This window comes from Piliocolobus tephrosceles, chromosome 6, assembly GCF_002776525.5.
Source record: "Piliocolobus tephrosceles isolate RC106 chromosome 6, ASM277652v3, whole genome shotgun sequence".
NCBI lineage: Eukaryota > Metazoa > Chordata > Mammalia > Primates > Cercopithecidae > Piliocolobus > Piliocolobus tephrosceles.
In genome coordinates this window covers 75,281,526-75,298,949 of record NC_045439.1, presented here as the reverse complement: position 1 = coordinate 75,298,949, position 17,424 = coordinate 75,281,526, and positions in this window count along the sequence as shown.

Below are 17,424 nucleotides of genomic sequence, written 5' to 3'. Positions count from 1 at the left end.
ACGTAACCACTGGCGGCTTCTCTTCTGAAGACCAGTGACTCCTCAGCCCAGTACCCCGGGCTGCCCACACCCTGCGATCCTGGTGCCTCTGCTGGCATTGAGTGCCCTTGCAGCTGAAACCCAGCCTGGTAAGTAAACATGGTGAGTGTACTCAGCTCCAGGTAAGTTCCACCCATTCTTTCCCGTCCCCTCCTCCCTCACATTCCTCTACCCACAAAGCAATGCTTCAAACTGGAGGAAGAGCTAACTTTACAGCATTCATCCAGATAAACACAGTCCACAGTCCATGCAAACAATGTAACCAGCTGTCAACTGACCTCCAGAATATGGGGCCTTCCCATGAGGCAGGAGCCTGTGGACTGGGATGGAACAGCTTGCCAAGCCCGTCAGCAGAGCCAAGAAAGAGAGGGCCACCTCCCACCTTCCCCGAGTGCCCTCCCATGCTAAGGCTCCAAGCTGAGGCAGAGGCTTGGGACCACTGAACCTTATGAGCTCAAGATCATGTCAGCCACGCCCCCAGGCACACAGGCGAGGTGAGAACAGCATCTTCTCACATTGCCCGCTTTTCTGAGGGATCTTCTGGCATCAGCCACAGAAATTACTTGAAGACTTATATGGAAGATGGGACGACATGAGTTTGCCTCCTAGAATCACTTTCTGGACTGGGAGTGTCCACACTCCAGGTCAGCCAGGCCAGATTGTCACACCATACCCCTATCTTCCTTCTCCTCTTCACTCACTCCTCACAGGCCCCTTCCCTGGCTCCCCTGCCCCTCCCACTCCCCCCATGTCCGTGTCTCCCAAGGTCCTTCCAGCCTCTTCTCATGATAGGCTGTTTCTGGAGAGTTCCACCCAATTCCAGAGCGGCTGCAACCGCCTGGCACCTGTGCATCTGAGACCTCCCACCGAGATCGTGCACTGGAGCTCTACACCACATTTCCAGTTGCCTCCAAGATGTCAGCCCCTAAATGTCCTCGTAGACTCATAAATTCCAAACTCCAGTGATGCGGACGCTCCTCCTTCCTAGCTCTCTTGCCCCTCATGTCAGAAGCCTGGGACAGTGCTGGATGCCCCCCGTGTCTCCACCCCAACAGCCCAACGGTCACGAGGTGCTGGAAAAGACTGCCTTTTAAAAACTCTCTCCTGTCCGCCCCTGCCCACCAGCCCCCTTGCCATGGCCATAAGTCAGCCCCCAACCCTACCCCCACCAATCTTCTCTTGACTGGTACAGCAGCCCCCAGGGGCTTCCTCAGCCAGGCTGAGCACCAGGTTTCTTTGAACAGACAGACTCTCTCAACCGTACTTGATTAGAATTCCTGTGGGTGGGGCCCGGCAAGAGAAAAGCTTTGAAAATCAACCCCCCATGGGTTTTGAGGAAGAGCCCGGCCTGGACAACCAGCATTTTGGCTGATTTTCCTACTCAGGCCTCACCCTCTTTTCAATCCACCCTCTGCCTGTGGTCACCCAAAACCACTAGCACTTTCTGGAACATGGCAGGCCTTCTTTGGCTTTCTGCTATGTACTTCTGTTCCTTCCACCCTGGCCCCACCCATCCTCTCCCCATCCATGAGCAAACAGCTCTGAATAGTGTGGAGTAGCTGGACACACTCCTCATCCGGGCACTCTCCTTGCCACGGGTAGCAGAGCTGATGCTTTCCCTTGAGCGCTCTCTGCCCCGCCCCCAGGTATCTGGGCTGCCTCCCATCTCCCCCACTGGCATTTGAACTTCAAGAGCCTAGTCTTTGTGCTAGGAATCCAATGCAATGACTTCCCATAGCTAGCACTCCATAAACAACTTTTGAACAAAAATTCAAATTCCCAGTGGTTCAGTTCCACCAGTTAAAGACTAAACTTAGGATTTCAGTCTTTTCATCCCTTTTTTTCTCTTTGAAGTACCCATACATAATATAATGGATACATTTAATTTTCCAGAGTTGTTAATGATATATAAAAGTCTAAAAACTATTTAGAATTAGCCAAAGTAAAACAAAAAAAAAATCATTACACTGAACTTTGACCTCATTTTAGACATGGGCCCTGGACTGCTAGTCAAGACACTTCTTTTGACCTTGCACATCTGAGTTTCAGCAGAACTTCGAAGATATTTGTGAGTTCCTCTTGCACAAGTGAAAGAAACAGATGGTGGAATGACTGTAGGGAATCTGTCACTAAACAGTCATCACCTGAGTTCTAATTAATGAGCAAAGAGCAACCTTTAGAAAAACAAAAAGGTCTCTAGAAGCATGCCACAGAGCTCTACTGCCTCCCCTTTCATTCAACACTTTCACCAGTATTGTAGATGAAAAAACAAAACACATGTATCAAATAAGCAGATGAAATGATTGATTAGCTCAAGATGATCAAGATTCAAAAGGTTTTTACAAGCTTCAGAAACGCTGGGCACTAAATAAAATGGAAAATTTTATAGGGATAAATGTAAAGTCGGCATTTAGGTAAAAAAAAATCAACTGTATTATGATAGCATCAGTATTTGAGTAACTTTTATTAAGCATTGTGTCAGGTGTTGTGCTAAGGATTTTACACGCATTAATCTTCATAGTGATCTCCTCAGCTGGTAAGCACAATTCAGTCCATTATACTGGTGTGGAAACTCAGGTTAAGTAACTTGCCCGGTATCACTCAGTTAGTAAGGGGCAGGACCAGGACTTGATTTGACCCACCAGGGGCAGAGCATGTACCAGCTCTGCTTAAAGTACTAACATAACGCCAGGATGCACTGAGGGATGCTCACAAGAAGTTGCACCGTACTGATGGCTGAGTAGACCAAGGCTAGAGAATAGTGCCACTAAAATAGGCATCAAGGTGTGAAAATTCACCCAGAGGAAGGTGGCCTGGATGCTGAGGGTCTCGAATGATGCTGTCAGAGAAAAGGTTGGTGGCACTGTCACTCTCCTCAAGTCCTCCGTCCTACCCACCCTTCCTCCTCAGCAGCTGCCAAGTTCTCTGGGCTGTCTTCCTTCTCTGTCAGTATCTCTGTGCCTTCAACTCCTGCCACTGTGGCCTCAGGTCCTCACTCCTTTCCAAAGTTAACCTGTGCCTAGTGCCTTTCTTACATCTTCAGACCGCAGTCCTCTGCCAGTTTCCTCTCTTTAGCGGGTCATGTCAGAGTCTGCCTTTCCCCTTCACAGTTCTACCTAAACAGAAACGATGCCGGGGACCAAACCTAGTGGCCAAACCTAACGACCCATCCCGAGCCTTCATCCTTGTTGACTTCTCTGCAGCTACTAGAAAAAAAGACCATCCAATCTTTGGGCAGTGATATATGTGGTCTTTTTCCTTTGTTTGTATATTTTACGTTTATCCTCATACAGTATATACAATTGTTGTGCCCCATTTTTCACATAACCATGTTTTCATGTTAGGAACTCTTCAGAAATAGTACTTTTAATGGTTTCGTGCTGTTTTATCATGTGAGTCTTCCATAATGTACTCAACTTTCCCCCTCTCGCTGGACACTGGAGTTGGTTCCAATTTAGTTATTATAAGGAATAATATAAAAAAGCAGGTGTCAGGAGAGGTAGCTAGAAAGTGGATGAACTTCCCACAAGCCCACTGTGTGTGGGGAAAAGGTCAGATCCCTTGAAGAAGAGTTGAACCAAGGTGGTGGTGGTGAGAGACACTAAGAACACAGGTTTTCACCTCTGGCTCCATCACTTGTATGTTACCTTAGCAACTAACTTGACCCGAGCCATTTCTAAAAGTGTGAGATCATCTAACACATAGAGTTGTTTATTCAGATTAAACGAGAGAGGGCACGTGAAACTCTGAGGATGGCATCTAGTACATAGAAATAAAAATAACCATCATCCGTATCATCGTCTCCATGGTCCTAGCTATCTCTGTAAGCAGAAACGTTCAGTCATGCACACAGGTGCACAACAAACACGAAGCCCCCACTGTCCCCTGCTCACTGAAAGTTCTTGGTCAATGGGGGAGACAGAGGGTTCACGAACTGTTAACAGGCAATATGGAAGGCACCGTGTGGAGGGGCTGGCTGCAGAGGCTTTCTCAGAAGAGGTTCTGCACAAATTGAAGGTGGAAGGTGCAGGTGCCGTGGGCAAAGGTGACAGACAGAGCCTCAGACAGGTGGAGTTCCGTGCACCAAGGCACGCAGTGGCGACGTGCTGGCAAGGCATTGAGGGAATGGCAAGGAGTTTGGCAGAGCGTGAGTCCAGGTGAAGGCAGGGAGACAGGCAGGACCTTGTGGCTGGTCAGTGAGTCTGAATGCAATGGGAGCCTCTAGAGGTGGTCGAGCAGAGAATGCCATACCAGCTCTTACAGATATTTCAAATAGGGGAACTGCTGCTCTGAACATTTCTAAGGCATGGCACCTGTAGCTTTTGAAAAGAGATGGATGATTTTACACCTCACCTGGCAGCGATTGCTGCCCTCACCAAGACTTCTCCTGGAGTTCCCTCTTCCCTGTTCCCACAGGGTGCCTCCCAGCTCCCCTGTGTGCTCCTCCTCTGGTTGGCTCCATCTCGGCCCTTCTTCTTCCTCTCACTCCTTGCACAGATGCATTTCCCGCTGGTCTGTCCCTGGCCCTCTTCTCTGTCTGCCTTCTCCCACCTTGGTGTGACCCTCAGTGTCTTGTTGGCTTCAGTGACCACCTCTGGGCAGAAGACCCTTGGCAGGGCCCATCCCCTCCCTCTGACACCTCCCACTCTGCAAGGCACCTTCCCTTGGAGCCCCCTCACCCCTTCAACCCCTGCAAATACAGAACCAGCCTGATGGCTTTCCTAAGAAATATTTCCTCCTCAGGCCACATCCTTAATTCACTCAAGAGCACCACCCTGCTCTCTCTCATACAGACTCTAACCTCAAATGTCATCCTTGGCTGGTCCCTCCAACCCCCACCCCACTCCCCAGTCCTGCCTCTCAGTCTCACCTGCCTCCACCCTCCATGGCCAACACTGCAGCTCTAATTATCTTCCAACAGCTGGAATGACCTGAGAATTCAGCTACAGTGACCCCAGCCGCTCTCCTCCACAGCCCAAGGGCACTGCTGGCATAACTAACAAATCTAACAGTCCTAACACACCACCCTTGATCCTGCCAGCCCCCACTCAAAACCCGCACTGGGGAATAAAGCCCTGACCTCGTTCTCTGGCTGCCATGGCCCTCCCCTTCCCACCTCTAGAACAGAAAATGGGGGCTAACTGCCTACCAGGAAGGGAGGTGGCAGCCTAGGAACACAGGTGTCCACCTGGACACAAGGTCGGTGGGGATGGCCATCGGGCTGCGTCAGTCTCTGGGATTCTCAGATTCTCATTCCCTCCACGCTTGTACCTTTAAACTCCTTCCTGTCAGTTTTCCTACATTGTGCCTGGTACTTACTAGACATTTAATAAATATTTGAGGTTTGAGGCACCTGAGGATAGGGGCACTTGCACCTGTGTGCTTCTGCTTCTGGAAATACTCTCACCTCAAGCAGGTTCCGCAGCAGCATTTTTCTGTGTCCTCCAAAGTATAGTCTAAGACTAGTCCAAGACTTTTCTTTCACTTCCAGTAAACTGAAGACTGAAGAAGCGCTGTTGGCTATCTGAGGGCTCACACTCTCACTGGTGAAAATATTCTAGAACAAAACTAGGGCAATTCAAACACTGTCCATTTAGAACTCCAGTTAATGGAGGTGCAACAGAGGAGAAACTACAGTTTGGTTGCTTTGTGTCCAGACTGTTACTAAGTAATCAAAGTAGAAGAAAAACGTTTGCTTAAACCATTGAAACAGGATTATTTTCATGATTATCTTTTCTATCTACAGCAAAAGCGTCTTTTAAAGTAGAAAGCTAGAGCATATGCCCGGGGAAATGGATGGATTCTAGTCCCGCTCGTCTGAATACTGAGGTCTCTGGATTTCCCCACTGATATTCAAACGGATTTTTGTTTTTCCCAAAAGTGCTAACACTGTCACACTCTTTATCCAAATAATTACCCGAGCCCATCTCAGAGGGCTTGGAAGCCCATCTCAGAGGGAGCGCTGCCCTTCCGAGGTAAGAGGTGGAGCCCCAGCCAGCAGAAAGGAAGTTTCTGAGGAATGCTCTAGTGTTTCCCAGAGTCAGGGTATACGAAAGGCGCTTTACAAACTGTAGTGTCTGTACTGTTGCGAACAGTACAGATGTTAGGCAAAGAGCCTACGACTGCACCTCGTGGCCCCTGGGCTCCCCAAGCGCTTGGTGCCACTGCAGTGCCCTCAAGCCTGTGACCCAGGCTGCTTCGGCTTTAGGCATCTGATGAGCCTACATGCACGTTCACGCACTTTGAAGGCAGAGAATTCTAGAAAGCAGCCCGAACACTGCGGCCATAAGCTTCTGTGCCAACTCGTTCAAGGGGGTGCCAGGAGATTCGCTGGCGTCTCAGCTTCTACGTCCGCATGGGCAACTCGGATTCCACCCGTGGTGTGGGAGGAAGGGGCCGAGGCGCTCCAGTCCCGGGAGATGGGGACGCACGGGCGACCCCTGGGCACTGGGGATTCTAGGCCCCGAGGCGGGAGCGGCGGAGGCGGCCCCTCCCACAGGGTCGTCTTCCCACCCGCAGGGCACCCAGGCGGGGCGGAGCCAGGAGGGGGCTTGCCCGCGGGCAGAGACGGAGTACGTCGGGGCCCTGGAGGGGCGACGCTCGTTCGTGCCCCCGGTCCCTGCGGCCCCTCCGCGGCCCCCAGCGCGCGCCCGCCCGCCCGCCCTGCAGTGTCAGGTGCGCAGGTGTGGCCCGGGCGCCAGGTCGAGTCAGCGTTAGCAGGGCCGGCTCCCCCACAGCGCTCCCGGGGACCCAGCGGACCCTCCTACCTGCGTGTACAGCTCGGCCACCGCCATGGGCAGGAGGGGCCGGGGCCGGGCCGGGGCTGCAGCACGTGCGAGGCTTGGGGGCTGGGCCTGCGGCGCAGAGGCCGGCCGCAGGAGAGACGGGCACGGAAATCACCGCCGGGCCATCTTGCCCAAAGTTTTCCAATGGCCTCCTGCTCCCGTTCCCGAGTTGGCGGCGAGGGGAGGCGGCAGCGGCGGGATTGGTCCCTCCAAGCCCGGCCCGGCTAGTCCGCGTTGCCATTGGCCGGGCCCGGCGGCTGCACCTGGCGGGAGCGCGGGTGGAGAAGGCTGGGGCCCGGGGCGCGCTGCCAGGCAGGAACAGATGCATCCGGAGGCTGCCCGGCCCGAGCGTTAGCTCCTCGAAGAGCAGAGGATACGACCATTTAAATGGAAGACCCAACGGAATCAACGAACTGAACACAAAGAAAAGTGTTAAGAGAGTCCAGCAAGGTCATCGTATTCAAAATCCAGTACAAAAATAAGTAATGGTCCTTTATATGAGCATTGGCTATGCAATACAAGATATTTATGGCCGGGCGCGGTGGCTCACCGCTGTAATCCCAGCACTTTGGGAGGCCGAGGCGGGCGGATCACAAGGTCAGGAGATCGAGACCATCCTGTGAATGGTGAAACGCCATCTTTACTAAAAATACAAAAAATTAGCCGGGCGTGGTGGCGGGCGCCGGCAGTCCCAGCTACTCGGGAGGCTGAGGCAGGAGAATGGCGTGAACCCGGAAGGCGGAGCTTGCAGTGAGCCGAGATCGCACCACTGCACTCCAGCCTGGGCGACAGAGCGAGACTCCGTCTCAAATAAAGATATTTACAATATCAGTAAAAGTATAAAGCATCCAGAGATTACACTCGCAAAAATGCCCTTGGCCTTTGTGGGAAAAATGTTTAAAATTCTCTTAAATACCTTAAAAGGAGGCCCGAGTAAACGGGAGACATGCCATTTTCCCGGCTGGGAATATTTAATATGGTCAAGGTGTCACTTCTACCCAAATCAATATATATGCCTAATATATTGGGATCAGAATCCTAACAGAACTTTTGGAGAATTGTACAGTGATTCTATATTTCATTATAGAATAAAAGCCCTGTATAACTAAGACAATTCTCAAAGAGGAGAGATGTGTCCTGCCATATATTTAGTGACATAACAAAGCAGTAGTCATTAAAATAGTGTGACACTTGCATGAGAACGGATACGTGAGTAATGGAACATGCTGGAGCGCCCCAACAGGGCCCTACATTATACGGTAGGCTTAAGGACCAGACAGTGAAAGAAAAGAATATTTATTAGGTGGGCCTGTTGTATGGAAAAACAATAAAAGCAGATCCGTGGCAAACACTGCGTCCAAAAATAAGCTCCAGATGGATTCACGAATAAAACTTAAAAACAGGAAATTATTAGGAATAAAAGAGAGATAATATCTTTAAAATGTTGGGTTATAGTAGTTTCCATATATAAGAATTGTTACTTCGTTAAAGAAAAGAAATCCAATTTTTTAAATTGACAAAAATTAATAGGCAATTCACAGATGGGGACACTTAAATGGCTTGTTAGCATATAAGGAGATGTCAGCTTTAGCAGTAATCAGATAAATACAAATGCAAACAATGAGATCTTGCTTTATGCCCATCATATTGGCAAAAACATTTAGGTTAGACAATATCAGATACTGCCTAGGATGTGAGAAAATAAAACTTGTTTTGCTCACATAACTGGTGGGTATTATACTGCCAGCCTAGAGAGCAATTTGAGAATACTTATGAAAATAAATGTAGGCAGAAAAATTCTCACATAGTCACCCAAAGAGACAGTTAAGTAGATGTTCATCACAACATAGCTATATATCAAAGAGTTGGAAGCATCTAAATATCAATAGGGGAATAAATAAAATAGTATATACATGGCAGACAGCAGAGAAAAATAAAAAAAAGAAATAGTATATACATGTAAAACTCTACAGCTGCTAGTAGGTATAGCAGCTACGATCTACTTGACTCAGAAATAAAAAACAATGTTGAATAGATGTCTAACCCAAGTCTTTAATATTTAAAATCTCACAAGAACTGCAATACTGAATATTGTTCATGGGTACAACTATGTGTGAATAGAAGTGTGGAGGATAAATCACAAAGTCATTCATTAAATATGCAAGAGTGGATACCTATGAGGGAGAGAAATGGAATTGGAGATTTCAAAAAGGAGATAAGAGGGCCGGGCGCGGTGGCTCAAGCCTGTAATCCCAGCACTTTGGGAGGCCGGGACGGGCGGATCACGAGGTCAGGAGATCGAGACCATCCTGGCTAACACGGTGAAACCCTGTCTCTACTAAAAATACAAAAAACTAGCCGGGCGAGGTGGCGGGCGCCTGTAGTCCCAGCTACTCCGGAGGCTGAGGCAGGAGAATGGCGTAAACCCGGGAGGCGGAGCTTGCAGTGAGCTGAGATCCGGCCACTGCACTCCAGCCCGGGCGACAGAGCAAGACTCCGTCTCAAAAAAAAAAAAAAAAAAAAGGAGATAAAAAAATATAAAGAGGGACCTGGCATGGATCAATAATGATAAATGCCACAAAGAGAGGATTATGGTAAAATTAATTTTGCATTTGTTTATATACAAAATTATTTATATTATTGCTCCCAAATAATTATATTTTATATAAAGAAAAAGAAAAGCTATAAGGTCAGTAGTGACAGCTGCCTGATTGCTCAGAATTAAAAAGAGAATCTAGCTGCTTTTATTATTTAAAGAAAACTTATATTGAAGAATAAAATTATATACAGAAAAGGGTACAAATAATAATTGTACAGCTCAATATATTCTTTTTTGTTTTTTGTTTTTTGTTTTTTTGGGATGGAATCTCGCTCTGTCGCCCAGGCTGGAGTGCAATGGCATGATCTCAGCTCACTGCAACCTCCACCTCCCGGGTTCAAACGTTTCTCCTGCACCAGCCTCCTGAGTAGCTGGGATTACAGGTACGCACCACTACACCCAGCTAAGTTTTTGTATTTTTAGTAGAGATGGGGTTTCACCATGTTGGCCAGGATGGTCTTAATCTCCTGACCTCGTGATCCACCTGCCTCGGCCTCCCAAAGTGCTGCCCCTGGTCTAACATATTCTTATTCACGGAACACATCAACACACCAAAGTAACCACCACCCAGATCCAGACCACCATACCTGGCTAATTTTCTGTATTTTTTTTTAGTAGAGACGGGGTTTTACTGTATTATCCAGGATGGTCTCGATCTCCTGACCTTGTGATTGCCCACCTTGGCCTCCCAAAGTGCTGGGATTACAGGTGTGAGCCACTGTGCCTGTTTTTTGTTGTTGTTGTTTGTTTTTGTTTTTCTTAAATGCAGTCTGATAATCTCTGCCTTTTTATTGGGGCGTGTAATCCATTCACATTTAATGTAGTCTTTGATATGGTTGGATTTATGTCTGCCATTTGTTGTTTTCTATATGGCAGATGTATTTTTCTCCCTCTATTTCCCTCTTCTTGAATTTTTTGGTGATAGTTTTTATTACGTGCATAATTTAAATGTCCCCCCTAAAAAGAACTCTATTTCTTAATTTTTCAGTGATTCTTTAGGGATTAAGTAACATTCCATTGTATTAATTAATGGATATTTGGGTTGTTTCCACCTTTTGGCTATCATCAGTAATGTTGCTATAAACATTTATGTACAAGGTTTTGTATGGACATATATGTCTTCATTTCTCTTGGGTATTTCCAGGAGTGGAATTGCTGGGTCATAGGGTAACTCTGTTCTTTAACTGTTGGGGGAACTACCAGACTGTTTTCCAAAGTGGCTGCGCCATTTTACATTCCTACCTACCAGCAGTGCCTGAGAGTTCTGGTTTCTCCACATCCTTGCCAATTCATGTTATTACCTGACTTTTTGGTTCTAGGCATTTTGGTGGATGTGAAGTAGTATCTCATTGTGGCTTTCATATGCATTTCCCTCATGTCAGGCATCTGCATCTTTTTATATGCTTTTGTGTATCTTCTTTGGAGAAATGTCTATTTAGATCTTTTGCTCATTTTAAAATTAAGTTGTCTTTTTATTATTGAATAATAAGAGTTCTTTGTATATTCTAGGTATGACTCCATTATCAGATACATGATTTGCAAATACTTCTTCCTATTATACAGGTTGCCTTTTCATTTTCTCGACAGTGTTCACTGAAGCACGAAAGTTTTCAATTGTGATGAAGTTCGGTTTATTTTTTCTTTTGTTATTTGTGCTTTTGGTGTCATACCTAAGAATCCCTTGTCAAATGAAGGTCAGGAAGATTTATCCTTTTGTTTTCTTCTAAGTTTTGTAGTTTTAGCTCTTACATTTAGGCCTGTGACCCATTTTGAGTTTTTGTTTGTTTGAGACAAGGTCTCTCTCTGTTACCCAGGCTGGAGCACAGTGGTGTGATCATAGCTCACTGCAGCCTCAAATTCCTGGACTCGAGTGATTCTCCCCTTTGGCCTCTGTAGCATCTAGAACTTCAGGTGCATGTCACAGTGCCTAGATAAAATTTTTTGTAGAAATGGGGTCACTACGTTGCTAAGGCTGGTTTTAAACTCCTGGCCTCAAGTGATCCTCCTACCTTGGCCTTCCAAAACACTGGGATTATAGATGTGAGCCACTGCATCCAGCTGAGTTTTGTTTTTTGTATATGGTGTGTGACAAAGGCCTAACTTTATTATTTTGCATTAGCTATTCAATTGTGTCAACATTATTTGTTGAAAAGACTATTCTTTCCCCATCAAATGGTTATGGCACCCTTGTTGAAATCAATTGATCATAAACACATAGGTTTATTTCCCTACTCTAAACTATATTCCACTGATGTCTATGTCTATCCTTACTTTCAGAGCCAGATGGTCTACTTTGCTGTTGCTTTGTAGTAAGCCTCAAAATTAGGAAGAGTCATCCAACTTTGCTATTGTTTTTCAAGAGTGTTCTGGCTATTTGGTGTCCCTTGCAATTCCACCTGAATTTTAGAATCACTTTGTAGACAACATATAGTTGGGTCTTGTTTTTGATCCACTCTGACAATCTCTGTCTTTTAATTTGTGTACTTAGACCATGGACACTGACTACTGATATAGCTGGATTAATATCTACCATATTTGTTACTGTTCTATTTGTTGCCCTTGGTCTTGTTTCTACTTTTTGTCTTCCACTCTTTTTTCTGCCATTTGTGGTTTTCATTGAGCATTTAATATAATTCAATTTTTTCTCTTAGCATATTAATTATACTTCTATTGGCCGGGCGCGGTGGCTCAAGCCTGTAATCCCAGCACTTTGGGAGGCCGAGATGGGTGGATCACGAGGTCAGGAGATCGAGACCATCCTGGCTAACACGGTGAAACCCTGTCTCTACTTAAAAAAAATACAAAAAACTAGCTGGGCGAGGTGGCGGGCACCTGTAGTCCCAGCTACTCGGGAGGCTGAGGCGGGAGAATGGCGTAAACCCGGGAGGCGGAGCTTGCGGTGAGCTGAGATCCGGCCACTGCACTCCAGCCTGGGCGACAGAGCGAGACTCGGTCTCAAACAAAAAAAAAAAAAAAAAAAAAAAATTATACTTCTATTTTTACTTTTTACAGTGGTTGCCCTGGAGTTTGCAATACACATTTATAACCAATCCATGCCCATCTTCACAGAACATGATATCACTTCAGTGTATAAGGTATAGTACAAGTACCTTATAATATCAAAAGGTTCCTATTCCTCCCTCCTGTTCTTTGTATCATTGTTGTCATTCATCAAATGTATTCTTTAACCATAGTTTCCTTTAGTTCTTTGAATATATTTATAATGGCCATTCTGAAATCTTTGTTAATCTAACCCTTGTTATCCTTATAAGCAGTTTCTGTTGCCTGATTTTTTTTTTCTGCTTATAAGTCACACTTTCCTGTTTCTTTGCATGTCTTGTAATTTTTTGGTTATAATCCGGATATTTCTGATTATATATTGTAGTAGCTCTGCATACTGGTCCTTGTTTTTGTAAATAAACTGGGCTTGTTTATGTTTTAGTGATCAGCTGGCTTATTTCAATAAGATCTATTTGGCCCTCCCTGACCACCCCATAGTGGGAAGCCTCTGATGTTGCTTCTCAGGCAGTGTAGCCTGCCAAACCTGGGAGGACAGTGGTTTTGGCTAGCTTCACTTTGACTGTGTTAACATTCAGCTGTTAAACTCCACCAATTACGATTTTCAACAATGCTATAAGGAACATATTGTTTCACAGACAGTATCCAAGCAATTTTGGGCTCCTTTGAAAGGATAGTTCTTGAGGTCAATGTTTGAGACTTGTTCTGATCCTGCAAGGACTCCTTCTGGTGTCTCTTCTCCCAGTTCTCTCCAGGAAAGTTATAGCCTAAAGTTTAGCCTATAACTCTAATAAATCTACCAATCCCCTCCCAATCCCCAGTCATTGCAACCTCCACTGTTTCACTGTTTTTGAAGTGCCCTTAGGCTTGAACTTCTCTACACTCTTTTGCAAATGAAGTCAGTTCCTTTAGGAAGAAATCTGGAGCTTTCTGCTCCTGGTGAAAACCTCTGAGCCATTGTTCTGGAGCTGGAAGTGGGGACAATAGTTTGCATCTCTTTGAGTGATGGGAGCCAAATGTTCAGTGGATGGGGGATAGTGGCCTTAGGTCTTTTTGGTTGGCCTTTCCCAGCATGAGAGCACCACTTTACAAGCCTGAACGAGATCCACTGGGGTCCCAGTATTTTCAGCAGTGATATCCCCAAGGTAGAGCCTGTGAGCCATGAGTAGGGGCTGGGTAGAAGGGAGTCCCCACCTGTTGACTCCATTTATTTGAAACTTAGCTTAAGCAAGAGGTGGCTGGGCGCAGGATGAGAAGTGCTGACATCCTGCCCCTCCCAGGAAGACAGCCCTCCTACTGTGAGCTGGCAGAGAGGAAGCCCTGAGTTCTTGGCTATACCAGTCTAGAGTGGAGTTTTTGTCTCATTGACCTGGGAAGATGGAAGGAGGGAGGAATCTTGGTTCAGATACAACAAGCTTACTCTTCTTATCAAGCTTTAGTATGTTTTCTTGAATAAGCGTTTCTTCATTTAGTGTATACCCTTAGGACCAATTCTAGAGACTTTAAAGAATTGCGGGTTTGGTTTGTTTTTAAAATAATTCTCACTGGTTTCACTGGTTTCCTTAGGGAGTTGTCTGCAAAGCTCCTTATGGTATCATGTCAGAAGTGGAATTCCTAAAAGCTACTTTTGAAATGTGAGAAATATTTCTCCTCTTGTATTTAATGTCAACTCAAGAATGGTTTTCCATGGGCTTTTGGCCTTTCTTTGCCCATTTCACTTCTGTTGACCAACCCCATTCCTACCTGTATTTTCCTCCATCCTAGCTAGGGTCATCCTAGACACAGGTCATTTAGCCCAGAGACCTATTTTTAGCAGACCATGGGTGTCCTGTGAAAAGCAACCATTTGTCTTCCTAGATTATAACCTGAAGATTTGATATAACCCAGATCTTCTCAGTGGAAATTTTTTTTTGGTCACAAGTAGCATTGACTAAACTCTCTTCAAATTCATTTAGCTTTCTTGATAATACAGACTCTTAGGAAATTAGTTTCAGAAGTATATGGTTGACAACATAAACTAGTATTTTATTTCTTTTTCAGTAACTGAAGTTTCAAAATTTGTCTGTTTACCATATTTAACTTTTGGTAAATAGTTCATGTTTTCCTTAACTGTGCCTAGCATAATTTTTTTTTGAGATGGAGTCTTGCTCTGTCGCCCAGGCTAGAGTGCAGGGGCACAATCTCGGCTCATTGCAAGCTCCGCCTCCCAGGTTCATGCCATTCTGCTGCCTCAGTCACCCAAGTAGCTGGGACTACAGGCGCCCGCCACCACGCCCGGCTAATTTTTTGTATTATTTAGTAGAGACGGGGTTTCACTGTGTTAGCCAGGATGGTCTCGATCTCCTGACCTCGTGATCCGCCCGCCTCGGCCTCCCAAAGTGCTGGGATTACAGGTGTGAGCCACCACGCCCAGCCCAACCAAGCATAATTTTTTAGTACTTGCCCACATTCTTACCTTCTTGGCATTCATTTCTCTAGGCTGAATTGTCTCAGGATTTTCAAACCATTCTTATGTGTAGTATCCTTTTCCTTCAATGATCTCTTTTATTCTCTTCTGAACCTCTTATATTCCCTTTCATTTTGTTTGAAACCCAATGACCAGAACTGCCCATAGCTGGCCAACATGGTGCTAACAAGCTCTGTATGGCAGGTTTTATTTCTCTCCTTTTGAATAATGTCCATCATATTTTGGTTTCAGCAGCAAGGTGATGAATGTGAACAAATCACATGTCTTCCCAGGTCCCTTTCTGGGGTGGTAAATGTGATTTCAAAATTCTTCAGTTGTGTAACACTTTGCTTACTTCTCTGTGCACTTATGCTGACTGCTAAGACCCAGGAACCCACCCAGCAGCTCCACACTTTCATATGCATGGCACACTCCCACTGCTGCATGCGATTTGTGTCCCTTTCTTTCCCATTCAAGAAAAGCATTACTGTAGACATGCGTTGCTTTCATTTCCTCTGCTAACTATACCCTGTTTTTCCTCTGGTGAACTCCCACTACCACCTAATCAATCCTGTGTTTTCTGTAAATGATCCAATTTCTAGTTTCAGTGGAGGGTATGTCAGGCTAGGACAGTCAGAGCACTCTACTCCTCTGTACACAGTGATTATTCGGAGGATGGAGGGAGAACTCAAGCCAATGAGACTCCATCCTGAAATGTCTAACTGAGAATTACTGAAGGCAGAGCCATAGAATGAAGCCAAACACTACTGAGGGCCATCTTTATCACTTGGGGGAGAACATGACTAAGAATGAAGCCAAAAGTAAGGAAAGAAAAGGAGAGATCCCTGATGTCTGTTTTTTTGTTTTTTGTTTTTTTGTTTTTTGAGACGGAGTCTCGCTCTGTCGCCCGGGCTGGAGTGCGGTGGCCGGATCTCAGCAAGCTCCGCCTCCGGGGTTTACGCCATTCTCCTGCCTCAGCCTCCCAAGTAGCTGGGACTACAGGCGCCAGCCACCTCGCCCGGCTAGTTTTTTGTATTTTTAGTAGAGACGGGGTTTCACCGTGTTAGCCAGGATGGTCTTGATCTCCTGACCTCGTGATCCGCCCGTCTCGGCCTCCCAAAGTGCTGGGGTTACAGGCTTGAGCCACCGCGCCCGGCCTTCCCTGATGTCAGTGTTTGGGCACCTGGATATATCTCTGAACTTTACTTCTGTTACGTAATACATTTCCTTCTTGGTTGGGTCAGTTTGAGTTTGATTTTTGTCATATGCCCCAGAAAGAATCCTAATGATCATACCAAAATGCAACTGGATGAGAGTGATTTTATTATGGGGAAATAATCTTGACTTGGTTCCAATTAATTTAGAAAAAGAAACTGTTGGCTGAGCGCGGTGGCTCACACCTGTAATCCCGGCACTTTAGGGGGCCGAGGTGGGCGGATCACGAGGTCAAGAGATCGAGATCATCCTAGCCAATATGTTGAAACCCCATCTCTACTAAAAGTACAAAAATTAGCTGGGCGTGGTGGCGCGTGCCTGTAGCAGCTACTCGGGAGGCTGCGGCAGAATCACTTGAACCCAGGAGGCGGAGGGTGCAGTGAGCTGAGATCACACCACTCTACTCCAGCCTGGTGACAGAGCAAGATTTTGTCTCAAAAAAAAAAAAAGAAGAAAAGAAAAACTGTTTGCAAATTTTGACATTTTATTACTTGTAACATACTGGTGTTCTGCTGTGGTTCATGGGGCCAGTGATTGAATTTAATTTGGAAGCTGATATATTTCAAGGGCCTGTTGCAGTGCTCAGAAAAGTACTTAATAAATGAGTTGAATGAATGTGTCATGGAAGTAGGAAGTGTCTACATGAAAACCATGTACAGTCATATAGTCATGCATTACTAACAAAGGGGATATGCCCTGAAAAATGCATCATTAGGCAATTTCATCATTCTGCAAATATCAGTGTTCTTACACAAACCTAGATGGTATAGCCTACTATACACCCTGGCTATATGGTATAGCCTGTTGCTCCCAGGTTAGAAACCTGTATAGCCCATTACTGTACTGCAAATTGCAGGCAATGGTAAGTACCTGTTTTTCTAAACATAGAAAAGGTAACAGTAAAAATACAGTATTATAAACTTATGGGACCACTGTCATATATGCGGTCCATCATTGACCCAAAATGTTATGTGGCACATGATGATATTAATTTCTTCTTACCATCAATAAGTATGAGACTAATTCCATCATCACAGGTCTGAATAACTGCTCTGTTTCCTTACCCAAAAAAGCACATCTGCATACTTCTTTGATCTATGTCCTATGCCAAAAAATGTCTACTCTCCCACTATATTAAAAGTAGAACTTTTAGCCGGGCGAGGTGGCAGGTGCCTGTAGTCCCAGCTACTCGGGAGGCTGAGGCAGGAGAATGGCGTAAACCTGGGAGGCGGAGCTTGCAGTGAGCTGAGATCCGGCCACTGCACTCCAGCCCGGGTGACAGAGCGAGACTCCGTCTCACAAAAAAAAAAAAAAAAAAAAAG